We start from the raw sequence: 15,659 nt of genomic DNA, 5'->3' as shown, positions 1-15,659 counted from the left end.
ATTTGAAGTTCTTAATTTGATAAATTATGTTTGGTAACCCCTCAAGCTCGACTTCGGCGATGGTCTCGGGCATGGGGGCGCTACATACTCCTTGCCTTGTGTTCTTGAATTCTTGGTATCACTTGGCAATACTCATTGTTGCCTTGAATTTAGAGCATTTTCTATTTTCCCCACTTGATGTTCAAGCTCTCGAAGAGATATAGCTTGACTCTAAATTATAGTATCATTCTTGTCCATATGTTCCTTTAACAAAACTTCAATGGAAGTAAAAGATGATGCTTGACTGTATTGAGTATTTTGCCTCGGCATAGGTTAAACATAACTAGGCGATACATTGTTGACATTTTTTCTTGCGGCATTGTTCAAATTTCATGCACCTTGATTACCCCAGCTAAAATTCAGATGCTGCTTCCACCTTGAATTGTAGGTGTTGGAATATGGATTGCTATTTCGATTAGAATTACTCATGTAGTATACTGATACTGGGTTTGATAGGCATCCGTCAAACACATGATTTTCCCCGCAATAAACACATGACAACTTTTCTGATTTCATCTCGTGGACTACAGTTGGATTTTTCAAGGTTTTAATTATATTAGCTAGAGAAGATACCTGAGCCCTTAACGATGTGATTGCATCAAGCTCGATGGTACCGTTAGCTCTCTTACCCACCCCAACTTTTGTGGTCAAATAGTAATAATCGTTATTGGTAATCTTTTCGAAGATCTCGTAGGCTTCATTATAAGTTTTGTCCAACAATGTACCATTGGCAGACGCATCAACTGCCATCCTTGTGGGCATATTCAACCCATTGTAAAACATCTCCATTTGAGTCCAGTGCTAGAATCCATACATCAAACATTTAAAAATTAACTCATTAAATCATTCCCAAGCTTCATATAGTGTCTCATCCTCCATCTGCCAAAAAGATGTAATATCATTTCTCAACTTCGTATTCATAGTAGGTGGGTTATACCATGGCAAGAATCTCTGGTAAAGATCATTCCATGATGCCACTATTCCCAATGGCAAAGCATTTAGCCATGCTCACTAATGATCTCTTAAAGAATACAAGAGTAGCTGAAGTCTCAAAGCGTCTTTAGGAACGCCCTATTGTTTGAATGAATCATATACTTCTAGAAAGAGTCTTAAATGTAATTGCGGGTCTTCAGTGGGGAGTCCATTGAACTATCCTAAGGCTTGTAACATTTGGAACATTACCGATTTCAACTTGAATTGCTAAGCTTGTATAGTTGGTTTGACTATCCCTCGATTTAAATCATCCAACATTGGGATGACATGCTCTCTAATTGGCCTATCTTGATCATCCACCACACATCTAATGGGAGGATTTTCATTGCAATCATTTTGATTACCATTAAGATCATTCCTATTTCAAGTCATTTTTATCAATTATTTTCTCTGTCTCTGCAAGTTTCTGTTAATCTTTAGATCAAAAAGGTATTTTATGTTTGCAGGAATACCTCTTCTCATGCACTGATGGAAAACCTATAAAAAGTAAATACACTAAGTTAAATAAAACTACTAAGTAAAATAATCAAACCAAATTTCACCAAATTGTCGATCTCTGACTGCAATGCTAAAAACTTGTCGCATTTGAAATGATATGTGAATTAAGTAATAAAGTGATGACTGGGTATTGTTTCCATGAGGATCGAATTCAAGCACAAAATTGGTCAAGTTATTGTAATATGGTTAATGTTATGGCAAGAATGACGAATAACATGCTATGGTAAACTAAGGTAAGTATGCAGTGATAATTCAAAGGAATGATGATGTATGTGATAGATGGAATTGATGAATAATGGAAAATGCTATGGGAAAAATAAGAGTAGAAATGTAATGGCAATAATGAGAGTTATTATTCAAATAGAATGAAAATAAAGAAATAAACAACTAAATATGTTGTGGCAAAGTTACTACGAAAAATAATAGGGATAGAGTGATGTTGATTCGGATGGTCAGGATTACCCAGAATTGACCTTTACTATCAATAATGTATTGGCAAAATCATATTTACTTTTCTACACATAAGAGTTCTAAAATGGTCAGCCTCTTGCGAGAGCAAAACCTCAAGTTACCTTGCCCGTGTCTATAGGCTTTTCAGATATCTTGCATAGGTTCTTTATGTATGATCGTAACTCTATGTCTAGAGTCGATTACAAGTGTCTATCGAATATTTACTCATTTCATTTAATTTTAATCCAACTCTTTTGAAATTAGAATCAATTTAAAAGTATGCAAACAGTCTTCAATGTCTAGATATCATTTACATTTTAATTAAGAAATAAAAACAATCAAATGAAGTAGTAAAGTAAATTTGATATATACTGCATCCATAAAAATGGTTTAAGGTTTCATCGAAAGTAACCCCAACCCTATGAGATTTAGATCATGGGCTGGAAAAGAAAATTCCAAACCAAAATACTATCCGACATTGTGTTCAACTACTTCAATTTAATCTTTTGAAGGAACACTAATGGAAATATCAGAAAAACTTAGGGAAATAGCTTTCGCTTTCCCAATCCACACTTCGGTAGCACAGAGTCCTGTGATGGCTAAAAAAGGACTGCCTTCGACTTCCTTTCCTTGCGCAGCTGAACCCTTATTCACGTCTAAGGATCTCTCCCACTTTTCTCTTTTTGCCATTTGTGAGGTCCCCTTTATCGGCTTTTATAGATAGATTAGGCTAGGGTCGAAAAATAGCTTGTGATTATCTTCTCTCTTTTAGGAGGATTTAGCTAGTACAAGTTTGAATTTGAACTGGGACTGTTGCGCGAAAAATGTTGACTTGGTTTTTTTGGCATTGCCACTGCATCCATTCTAGCAAATTGTCTGCACTTTTGCCCTGACAAAACTTCACTCCTATATTTCCTCATTTCAAAACCTTGTTCTTGCCATACCAACACACAAAAAACTCCACCATAAGCGTGTAAAAGCAGCTAACTCCAATACAATCCAAGTCCTAATGCAATATTAAAAATACTAGTTAAAATATCTTAAAATGCAACAAAATGTACTTAAGTACAAGCAATTAGTTAAGTCTAAATGCATGAAATATAACTCTTTTTAAGAGTTATCACCCACACAAGCTGAACCAGAGGATAGAACTATTCTACCACTGCCACCAAATACGACATCCATACCTTTTCTAAGTAGACTAGAAGAAAAAAGAAAGAAGATAATGAGGAATTTCTAGATTTTCCTCAAGATGTTTAAGGCTTTAAATGTAAACTTTCCATTACTTGAAACCCTAGAAAAAGTATCAAAATAAGCTAAGTTCCTTAGGGAAATGATGTTTAGGAGAAAGAATATTGGAAGAGAAGAGTGATTTGCTCTTAATGCTGAATGCAGCGTTGTTGTATCTAGAAAAATCCCATCGAAACTCAAGAACCCTAATAGTTTTACCATTCAGATCGATATTAGAGGTGTAAATTTTGGCAAGGCACTGTGTAATCTTGGAGAGAAAGTATAAACTTAATGCCTCTGTTCATATACCATAGGTTAGATTTAGGTGACCTTAGGGAAACTTCGATAACCCTTCAACTAGCTTATATGCCTGTAGTTCATCTAAAGGGGGTTTTGGAGGATCTTTTAGTGAGGGCTTGACCGTTCATCTTACTCGTTGACTTTATCATTTTTGACTTTGAGGAGGATTTAAACATACCCATTCTGTTAGGTAAATCATTTCTAGGTATCTCTAAGGCCACTATAGATGTGGGTAAAGGAAAGATGATTATGGAAGTAGGTAGGGAGGTAAAAACATTTTAAGTGTGTGGAACCTGAGCTTAAGGTGAAGGAAATGTCGGCTAAAGTGTCAAACCGTTCAAGACTACTGGTGGGGAGGTTATTTCTCCAAGATTTTGACGAATTCCTTTCTTGTTTTGTTTCTGCTTTGCAGCCCGTCTTTGTTCTCCGTTGAACAATTGGACGGTGGGTGTTGGGGTGTCCGGGGTTGTGGTTTTATCTCGGTTTTTGCTGTGATCGCTTTCTACGGTGGTGTGAATCTTTCCTAGCCTTCCATGCGGTGATTTTAATCGTCTTCTTGTTCCATTTGGGTGCCTGACCTTGTCAACTCTCGTTCGTGGTATGCGTTCGGTTCTTTTCCTCCCCAAGCGGTGCACCTTGTCTTTCTCTATCTTTATCTGTTGCCTTTTGCGTGGTGGTTTCTTTTACTTTTTTTTTTGTTTTTCACGTTACACTCCATGTTTCATGCAGTTTCTTGCTTTTTTCAACATCTTTTGCGTTTCTTTATCTAGGTTCAGGTTTCTAATTTGCTATTATAGTTTTAATTTTGTTCTCCGTTTGATATCGTTATTTTAGGTAGTTACTTTTGCTTTAATTTTTCCTATCATAGTTTTCCTCTCTCATTCTGTTCTGATTTTGTTGTTTAGTGCTTCATTCTAACGTTTTCCCTTTCTTGTTTACTTTTCTGAGTTCTCCCTGTTTTTGAGCTTTGTTTGTGTTCTTCTTTTGAGTGGTTGCTTCCTGGGTTCCTTCAAAGTATGCCTGGCTCCTTATTATCTCCTTGTTCGTTGGATCTCATTTGGTTGGCTTCGCATTAGGGTCTCGCCCTGATCGACGTTGGATTTGTTACGTGACTGGTCTTGGCGTCCTCTCTACTTCTTGCGTTTTTGCGTGGATTCTGCTCATTATTTCGAAGATGAAGGTGCCCATGATTTAGTCTATTGTTCTTTCTTTCTTTTCTCTTTATTTCGGTTTTAGCCTTTGCTTAATCTGGGTTGTAAGCGGACTGTTAAACTAGTTACTGTTAAACTAGTTCTTTCTTTTTCTTTGTTAGTTTTGTTGCTCTTTATTTTCTTTTCTATATTTCTTGAGCTTGGTTTAGTTTTTTTTTTGCTTTATAAGTTCAGACCTGTTCCTCTATTATTATCTTTGGTTTTTGCTTTAGTTTTTCTGCGATTTTTGCTCTTGCTTTTGTCATGTGTTTTTTGGTTTTCTTCTTCGATGCGGCTGGTTCGTTTTTTGGTTTCCATTCCTATCCGAATCTTGCTCGTGGGACTGGGTGGTGTGCTCCTCTTTATGTTGGGTTATCTCGCCGCCCTGCTTGGTTCTACCTCTACGTCAAGGGTGCTGTCGAAGGTGTTTTTCTTTTTCTTTTGTGTTAAATTTGTCTTTAGTTTTGTGTTTCCTGGTTGTAATGGGACTGTAAACGGACTGTTTAAATTGGTTTTTTTCTCTTTTTCTTTTTCTGCTTGCTTGGTTTAATTTTATTAGTTTTTATTTCTAGTTTGTTTCCAATCCTTTTTCTTGGTCTTTATTTTCTCGGTTTACCTATTGATCAATCATATTGTTTGCATTTTAGATTCTTGTGTCTTTCTTTTTGCTGTTGTTTTTGTTTCGTGCTCCTGTTTTTGACTCCCTAAGGTGGTGGCTCTTTCGTTATAAGTCTGCTGGGGTTTGTTGGTGTCTTTCGACCTGCTTCTTCTCTCATGCTTTCGAGCTGGTTCCTCGTGATTGACTGAGTGGAGGATTGGTTGTTTTACTTTCTGGTTGTTGATCCTGGATGCGTCGGTCTGCTTGGCTCCACGTCGAGGTTGCTATTAAAGGTGTCTTTGTTTTATTTTTCTCTTAATTTTGATCTCAGTCTTTGTTTTTTTCCTGGGTTGCAAACGGACTGTAAACATACTATTTAATTTGGGATTATTCCTGCTTCTTTTTCCCTTTGTTTGCTTGTTTTATCTTCACTGCTTACTCTCATATTTCTTTGATTTTAATTTTTTTTTTCTTGGTCTCTTATTTTTATTTTGGATTATCTCACGATATCATATTTTTTATTATTGTTTTAGTTCCTGTAGTTTTCTTGCTTGTCTTGTTTTGTGCTCCTATTTCTGGTTCTCGAAGGTGGCGGCTTCTCACTAATTTAGCTGCTTGGAGTTGTTGCGTTCGGTTTGCTGCTCTTCTTGGTTTTTGGCGGTGGCTGGCGATAATCCCCGCCCAGAATTATGAAAATCTTATATTGGAACTGTCGTGGGCTCGGAAACCCAATGACAGTTCGTGATCTTAAACAACTCCTTATTGTTAAAAAGCCTCTTATTATCTTTTTGAGTCAAACAAAAGCCAATACCCACGAGATGGAATAGGTCAGAATTAAGTGCGGCATGGATAGATGTCTTGTGGCGGACGCTGAGGGCCGTCATAGTGGTCTCGCCCCCCTTTGGAAAAATGATGTTCGGTTTCTATTAAGAATTTTTCTAACAATCATATTGATTCGGTGGTCTCTGTTGGGGGAATGGACAACTTTCATTTTACTGGATTTTATGGTTTTCTTGACTTCAATAGTCGAGTCTTGGGATTTGTTAAGAAGAGTGGGTAATCTGATTCATGATGACTAGATTGTGGGGGGGATTTTAATGCCATTTTAAATGATAGTGAAAAGATTGGTGGGAGGAGGAAGGCTAGATTTGTTATGAAAGTGTTTGAAAAAGTCTTTGATGAAATGGCTTTGGTTGATGTTAAAAAGGATAAGGGCTGGTTCACGTGGTCAAACAATAGGGATGGTTCTAGATTCGTTAAAGAGAGGTTGGATAGATTCGTTATTTCAGCATCTTGGGTGGAAAAAGTGCCATTCACCTCCACTGAGGTTGTAAGGCAAAGTTGTTCGGATCATGATGCTATCTTTCTCGACTCGAGGGGTCACAAGCCCATTGATGATGTGAGGGATCCTAGATTATTCTTTAAATTTAGGCTTGTTGGGCCAAAGATAGGGACGCCAAGCAGCTTATCAAAAGGATTTGGGATGAGAATCATAACCCCTGTAATCTCATTGATTGCCTTGATAAAATTCATTCGAGTATTGGCCCGTGGCAACACGCTCAGTACAATAGATTAAAGAGTCGTATGAGGAGCTTGCTTAAGTGGATTCGCAGCCTTATTGATGAGCCTTATATGAGATCAAATCCTGAGCTTCTTAAATCTAACTGTTAGGAGTTGGGGCATCTCTATGCTGAAGAAGAGTCTTACTGGGCTCAGATATCCCGTATCATCTGGCTTAAAGAATTGGACAGAAATACTCGATTTTTTCACGTTCGTGCGATGAGTAGATCCAAAAAGAACAAAATCGAAGGTTTAAATGATGTGGATGGCACTTGGGTTGAGGGGATGACAAATGTTTGTAGAGTGGCGTGGAACTACTTCCATGATTTGTTCAGATCTGAAGTCGTGAATGATATTAGGGTTATGAGCCCTATTAAAAGATGCATCTCTTCGGATATGAATGAGGCTTTGATGGGTCAGTTCACTAATAAGGAAATTATGGATGCTTTTGACCATATGGACCCTCGCAAGGCCACTGGTATTGATGGCCTCTCCGATCTCTTTTTTAAAGAAAATTGGGATGTGGTGGGTGCAGATGTCCTTCACTTCTGTCATGATGTGTTAGAGGGTAGGAGAAATATCAAAGAGATTAATGATACGGTGGTTGTGCTTATCCCTAAAATCAAGGACCCCAATAACATAATGAACTTTTCGCCCATTAACCTTTGTAGGGTCATCTACAAAATCAGTTTTAGGGCCTTGGCTAACAGGCTCAAGTTGATACTCAATTCTTGCATTAGCCCTAATCAAAGTGCTTTTGTTATGAGCCGTATGATTCATGATAATGTCTTGAGCTCTCATGAGCTTGTGCACTATCTTCAAAGTTCCAAAAATGGTCCTAATAAGGGGCTGGTGATTAAACTTGATATGAGTAAAGCCTGCGATAAGGTTGAGTGGGATTTTCTTGAAGATTTCATGATTTGTATGGGTTTTGCAGATGGTTGGGTGACTGATCATGCAGTGCGTCTGTTTGGTTAAGTACGTTATCAAATGCAATACAACTCTCTCAGAGGAAATTAGTCTGGAGTGTGGCCTTTGTCAGAGAGATCCCCTCTCACCTTACCTTTCCTCTTTTGCATAGAAGTTTTTTCATGTTTGCTTAATGATTCCCAAGCTTGTGAAGACAACCATGACATTAGGGCTAGCTTGAATGGGCCTAGGATTAGCCATCTATTTTTTTTGTAGATGATACGCTTCTTTTTATTAGGAATAAACAGAGGGAATTCAACGCGGTTTCTAGTATCCTTAAGCAAATTGAGAGTGTCTTGGGGGAAAAAATAAATTTATCAAAATCGATGATTTGGTTTAGTCCCAAAATACCGAAGGATCAAATGGTCTTGTCTGGTAATCCGCTTGGGATACGGGTTGTTGAAAAGCTAAACCATTATCTTGGGCTTCATCTGTTTATTGGCAAACAAAAGACTAGGGCACTTAAACACATCTTTAATCATTTTTCTAATAAGATCAATAGCTGGTCCAAACATTTGCTCTCTTATGGTGGTAAAGAGGTTTTTATAAAATCTATCCTACAATCATTACCTACTTATGCACTTTCTGTTTTTCTTGCTCCTAGGGGTATAATTACGGAGATGACATCTACAATTCGTCAATTGTGGTAGGCCAATAAAGAGAAGAGTCATGGATGGGCCATGCTTGCGTGGGATAGCCTCTATCTTCCAAAAGGTATGGAATGTATGGGCTTTAGAGACTTTCAACTCTTTAATTTGGCCCTGATCGGGCGACAAGTTTAGGGCTTATCTCGTAGAGAGAGACCTTATGCTTCAAATTCCTCAGCTCAAAATACTTTCCGGATTGGAATCTTTTTCATCCAAAGAAAGTCGACAAACACTCCTTTATTTGGTCTAGCATCTCTATGGCAGCCAAAGCCCTTGAAAAAGGTTTTTGGTGGCAAGTGGGGGACTGGGCGCAGCATCTGGATTGATAGAGATACCTGGGGTTTAGAAGGCTTCGATGGCAATACTCTGCAGCTCCCTCATGAAGCTCCCCAGGAAATACACGTTCATGATCTTTGGTTGCCAAATCATGAGGGATGGAATGTAGGCCGTGTTCATGACCTTTTCAGGGACTACTTGGTAAGCCGTATCTGTGACATTCTGATTTTGCAAAATGGCCCAAGCGACAGAATTATTTGGTTTCATAACACCCATGGATCCTACACAACTAAATTGGGTTATTCTTCAATGCTCCTTAACAGAGTTGGTTATGAGCCGCATCGTTTCTTTTGGAAGTTCATATGGAAGCTCAAAATCCTCCCTAAAATCTGGGTCTTCGCTTGGAGTATTGGTCATAGTCTGCTCCCTACTAATACTAACCTTTCGTCTATCAAGAGTTATGTGGACCCGGTTTGCTCGAGATGTAGGAATGAAGATGAGATGCTCATTCATGCATTAAGAGACTATCCCAAAGCTCGTGCAGTTCTCATTGCAGGTGGTTTTGATAATCGGTTGCTGACTAACTTATATGACTTTTGTATCGATTGGGTTGAAGATTCCATGAGGATTTTAGACAAAAAGACTTTCGAAGATTTCATTACTACCTTGTGGAACATATGGAATGGTAGAAATAATATCATCTTTAGAGGTAAGGAGGAGGATACGTATGGGATTTGGAAACGTGCTCGTAAGCTCAATATTGACTTCAGGATTCACAACCTTTCTTCTCAACCGATCTTACCTCGGGTTCCTAGATATTGTAGATGGGAAAAGCCATCAGATGGGATTATCAAAGTCAATGTTGATGCAACTGTGAACTCTTGTGGCACGAGCTTGGGCATTATTGCTAGAGACTCTGATAGCTTTGTTTTGAACGGAAGAGCGTTTTTCACAAATAAGGTGGTTAATCCCGAGTGGGCCGGGTTGGATGCCCTCATTGATAGCTTTTGGCTTGCTCACTTTCTCAATGTTGATAGGGTCATTTTTGAATTGAATTGTGCAAGCATCGTCAACCACTTTAGTGGTCACAAGGAGGACATCACAATCCTTGCGTACCGGATCAAGGTAGCTCGAAGTTGCTTGACTCTTTTGTATTCGCCAAGGTCAAATGGGTTAACCAGGGTTTAACAAATTAGCTGATTCTCTTTGTAATTGGTCTCTTTTAAAGCGTTCTAATTTGAACTTTAACATGGATTATCCTAGCAATATCCATAACATTATTATTTCAAATGCAATTTAATTTGAGGTAGTGAACTCCGGGTCCTTTTTTGTCACAAAAAGTGTTAAACCATTCAGGTGGTGTGACACCCATATCTTGTCTCCTATGTCAGATTAAGGATCGGAGTGGTACAAAACCAAACAGAACAATTTATCTTAAGTTAAAACAAAAATTCAATTAATTTATAAACATATATCAATTCACAGGATAAATATTCACATAGGCCATAATCCAGGTTTACGAGGCCCTAAAATTAGTTTGAAAATAAACAAGGATCAAAATGAATCAAAACATAACTTTTAAGACAAGCTTGAAATTTTGGAAAATAGGGGTCATACAGTCGTGTGGCCAGACCGTGTGACACAGCTTAGACTGTGTGACCATTCGAAGTAGAGACACACGACTGTGTCCTAACCCATGTCATAGACCGTGCAAATCACTAACTTGGTTCACACGGTTATGTCGCAGGCCGTGTGCTAGCCCGTGCAACCTATTGACTTGGGACACACGGTCGTGTCTCAGCCCATGTCTCACACCGTGTGAAACCAGTACCAAAACTAACAGAGCACACACAACCATGCGAGGTGACTATGTGTGGCACATGGCCATGTGACAGCCCGTGTGCTTCCAAATTAAACCCTTAAACAAGCTAAAATCAAGCCAAAAGTTACACATCAATACACACCATTTCACAAGCATTCATAAGACCATAACTCGTTCCAAACTTGCTCAAAATATACCAAATCAATCATTCAATATGTTCTAACCAATGTACCAACAATAGGTACCACAATTACAATCAACTTTGTACCTATTCAACAATAGAATTTCCATCACTTCCCATACCTTATGCATACCAAACGACCATATCACAAACATATCAAACAACCTTCTCCTTTCTACTTACATGAGAGTATGCATAACTACTATCTTTTCATATGAATACTCATCTCTTACAAGACTTCATCAAAAGACATAAAAAAAATAAACTTGGCACCATTCAAAAACAAACCTGTAACAGCTCGATTTTGGGGCTAGTCGGAATAGTGGTCTCAGGACCAAAAATCCAAAGTTGAAGAAATTATTTTATTATTATTTTGGAGTCATAGCATGTTTATATTAGTACAAGAAAAATTTGGTGAGTTAATTTTGACGTTTGTAAGTCCAATTGCAAAAAAGAACTAAATCGCATAAAGTGAAAAAGTTCTATTTTGATAGCTAAAGGTGTTATTTTATTAGAGAAGCAAAATTGGGGGATTTTAAAGGGCAATTAGACCCTTAGAAATAGAGTGGCCAGCCACAGGAGAAATATGTGGTCAAAATTTTCAAAATTTGTTGGGTTAGGTGACAATTTTAACTAAAATAGAAATAAAATAAAAGAAGGATGATATCATCCCTTACTCATCTCTTTTGTCCACTGAAAATTAGCCATGGAAGGGGGTTTGAGAGCTTAAAAATTTTCAGCAAATGGAAGTACTCACAAGTGATTTCTATACCCTTTGTTGATTATTTTTGCATTAGCATGAGCTTTCAAATGAGGGTACTATCTTGCAAAATGGTTGAAGGTATAGGGTTTTTCCATGAGATAATTTAGGGTGTTTTATGAAATTTTATGGAAGAATATGAGTCTTAGTTGTGTAATAGACAACTTTTGTGAAAGGTGTTACCATGAAAACACCTAAAGGGACTATTTTGCACAAGTTGTAAAATAAGTGATAAATGTGTGAAATAGAGAGAATTTGGGGTTTCTATAATAGTAAAAAGAGTTCAAATAAGCTTAAGATACGAAGAAATTCGATAAAAATCGATTTTCGAGCATAGGGGTAAAATGGTTATTTTGCCAAAGTTTAGGGGCAAAACGATCATTTTACCGAAGATGTGAATTTTTAATTACTTAATTTTATTTAGTGATTACATGAGTGCATTTTGCTATTTTAGATCAATAATTTCCAAATCCAAACCTAGACCGAGGAAAAGCCAAGCAAATCGACTAAACCGACTAGTCATGTACGTTTTGTAATCCGATGTAAGTTGTATGTAAATAATACAACTACATTGTTATTGTATGTGTTGATTTGTATTGAGTTAATATAGCACGAATTGTTTGGTTGTGAAATTGAGAATGTATAATGATAATTGCGATAGTGGAAATTTTGTTGTAACCTTAGGAAGTAAATCGAATATTTATGCCATGACGTTTGGGTCATTTGTTTGTGAGCTAGTGTAAGACATGTCTGGGACATGCATCGGCCATATTATGAGAGCCAGTGTAAGACCATGTTTGGGACATGGCATTGGCATTGAGACCAGAGCTAGTGTAAGACATGTCTGGGACATGCATCGGCCTCGAGACAAAAGCCAGTGTAAGACATGTCTGGGACATGCATCGGTTACGAGATGATAGTCAGTGTAAGACTGTGTCTGGGACATGGCATCGACTTGATATATAAGCCAGTGTAAGACCGTGTCTGGGACATGGCATCGGCACCTTACCCATGTTTATGGCTTATTGAATATCTGGTAGTATTTCGACAACGGTGAGAGTTATGTTCTTACATTAATAAGGAAAGTATAACCGTGTTGTGAGTGGTACAGGTACCTAATTGGTACGTATGAGATATGAGCCCTATATATATAACTTGTGATTTGTATAGACGATAATGAGTAAGTTATACTTATACTACCTCGGTCTTATGAGCATGTTGATCATTGATATATTGTTGTTGTATATTTGCTTATATGCAACTTACTAAGCTTTTATGCTTACTCCCTTTCCTTTCCATTTCCTTACAGTGCCGCTTATCTAACTTAAGCATCACCGAAAGTCAGAGATATCGATCACAATATCAATTGAAGCATTCGGTATAGTTGGATTTATATTTTTATTATGGCATGTATAGGACTTAGACTTTATTATTTTGTGTCTTTGAGATTTGGCCAAATTTGTTGGCTTGGGTTGGAAGCCCTTCAATTTGTATTATGCCTTGAATGATGGCTAATATTCATTTTGAATTTATAAAAGATGCATTATCATGGTGGAATAAATATCTATTGTGGCTGATTTGATTTTAGAAATTGTGCTCGTTTTAGTATTGGTTGGAATTTGTATGGAAATAGGCAAGTAAGGGTGGCAATGAGGCTTGGTAAATAGCCTTATATTGTCCACACGGGTAGACACACGGGCGTGTGTCTAGGCCATGTGTGACACACGGTTTGCCCCATGGGCTTGTAGTTTGGCCGTATGTCCCCTACACGTAAAAATTTTAAGTCAGTATGCATGGTAATAAACACACGGGCTGAGACACGACCGTGTGTCTCAGCTGTGTAGAGGGCACGGCCTAGCACACGGGCGTATGCATTAGCCGTGTGACATCATGAGTATACTAACGTCAAAAACAGAATTCCATGTTTTTGTACACGAGCTAGGACACAGGCGTGTCATGGCCATGTGAGGGACACAGGCCATTGACACAGGCATGTGTCTGGCCGTGTGAAAACCCCTGTAGGTGTGAATTAGAATTAATTCTATACGGGTGTGGGACACGGGCGTGTCCCAGGGTGCTTAGGCCGTGTGAGTCTGATAAACCGTAATTTATACATATTTTTACCCCATGCTTAATGCATTTTATGGATTATTTCCTATTAGAATTGGTGAATTCGATGCTCCTAATGCTCTAATTTCATGTTTTATACTTAGGAGAGCATAGGAGAGCGAAAGGAACGAGAAACGGGCCAAAAACAGAGAAAATGAGCCAAAGTACAAAATCAACACGGCCTGGGCCTCCTCACACGGGTAGATCACACGACCGTGTCAATTTGGTAGGCTCGAGCACAGCCTGAAGTAATCGCACACGGTCATGTTACATGGGCATGTCCTTGCCGTGCCCAAGTTGAGTCCAATTCGAAAAAAGCTAATTTTGAGGGTTTTTAGGCATTCCAAAGCCTATAAATACACCCTAGAGGAGGAAGAAAAGGAGACGGAGAAGAGGGAGTAAGGAATTACTCCAAGGAAGCCGATTGATCCATCTCAGAAGCCGGATTCATCATCAAGACTGAAGATCTCTCCTCAATTCCCCCTTCAGGAGTTTTGGGTTTTCTTTATGTTTTGTATTCTTTATTATTCTCAAATGTTTTCTTATTTAGTTATGAACTAAAACCCCTAAATACCTAAGGGGAATGAAACCTAAGACGAATCTTGTTATTATTTTTTAAATTGTATGATAAATATTTAACTTGTTCTTAATTATGCGTCTTAATTCTTGTTTTAATATCCCAGGATACTGATTCAAGATAAGCTTTTATTCAGAGGAGGAATAGACCCTGTCTAAGAGTACATTTGTCATAATTAAGCGGAGTTGATTGTGCACCTAGACATAGGGTAACAAGATTTTGCCGGATTAGGGTGAAACCTAATAAGGGGATCCATAGATCAAGTTAATGCAACCCTAGAGTGTTAATTAGAGAAAAGTCTCAATTATTCAATCTAGGGATTAGACGTTATTAGTCTTGAATAGGGACAATAACATAACTTAGGGATCTCTACGGAACAAGTTAAATGAATAAATCATCTGATTCGGAGCCAGAATAACAAGTACAGTCTAGGTGGATTTTTCCTTAGGTATTGTCTTCATTCAATCAATTTTCCCAAAAGCAATTCCCCAACTCTATTCTCTGTGAATTCTTAGTTTAGATAATTAGTTAGTTAAAACAAAAACCTCTTTATTCTTAGGCTAGATAATAAAAAGACAGTCATTACTAGTACTTTTAGTTCCTTTGGGTTCGACAATCCGATCTTGCTAAAACTATACTACTGTTCGATAGGTACACTTGCCTACATCGCGATAATAGTTTGTTTCAAGAATGAGTAATTATAAATATTTAAAACCTATCATGAAATCACGCGATCAAGTTTTTGGCACCATTATCGGGGAACTAAGATATTAGGAATGCTCAATTTTTATTACTTTAGCCATTTATTTTCCTTGCAATTTAATTTATTATTATTATTATTACTTATTAATTTACTTTCTCCTTCTCTTGGCAGGTTTTTATAATTTATGACTAGAAGAAACCTGTCAGAACCATTACTTTTTGACGAAGAATTTGATCGTACAACTCACAGAAATCAAAGAGAAATAAGGCGAAGCTTACGATACATAAAGAATGAGCAAGAAGACGATAGTCAACTCCCAACCGAAGAGATGGCTGAAAACCAAGGCAATCAGCTACCTCCTGCAATTGCGGTTAATCAAAATCCTGCTCTACACACTATGTATGATTATGCTAAACCTTTTTTAACAGGAACTGAATCAAGCATAGTTAGACCTGTTGTAGCTGCAAATACTTTTGAATTAAAACCTAACACTATTCAAATGATATAGAAATTTGTTCAGTTTGATGGTTTACAGGATGAGGATCCTAACGCTCATTTAGCCAACTTCTTGGAACTATGCGATACATTTAAAATTAATGGTGTTTCTGATGATGCCATTTGTCTTCGACTATTCCCTTTTTCATTGAGGAACAAAGCTAAACAGTGGTTGAACTTGTTACCACGAGGGTCAATTACTACTTGGGAACAAATGACCGAAAAATTTTTACTAAAATATTTTTCGCCGGCTAAAACGGCT

The 15,659-nt window shown here is 37.7% G+C and overlaps 1 long non-coding RNA gene across 1 annotated transcript; it reads left to right on the top strand.

The window, feature by feature from the left end:
• Positions 1–3,328: 3,328 nt before the first annotated feature.
• LOC108466681 (uncharacterized) lies at positions 3,329–4,849 on the top strand. Its single transcript, XR_001868680.2, has 2 exons — positions 3,329–4,108; positions 4,587–4,849. It is a non-coding gene; the product is annotated as an uncharacterized LOC108466681 (long non-coding RNA).
• Positions 4,850–15,659: the final 10,810 nt, after the last annotated feature.

The sequence above is a fragment of the Gossypium arboreum genome, chromosome 2 (assembly GCF_025698485.1).
Source record: "Gossypium arboreum isolate Shixiya-1 chromosome 2, ASM2569848v2, whole genome shotgun sequence".
In the NCBI taxonomy this organism is placed as follows: domain Eukaryota; kingdom Viridiplantae; phylum Streptophyta; class Magnoliopsida; order Malvales; family Malvaceae; genus Gossypium; species Gossypium arboreum.
The sequence above is the reverse complement of the archived record's forward strand: the minus strand, read 5'-3'. Positions and strand labels throughout refer to the sequence as shown.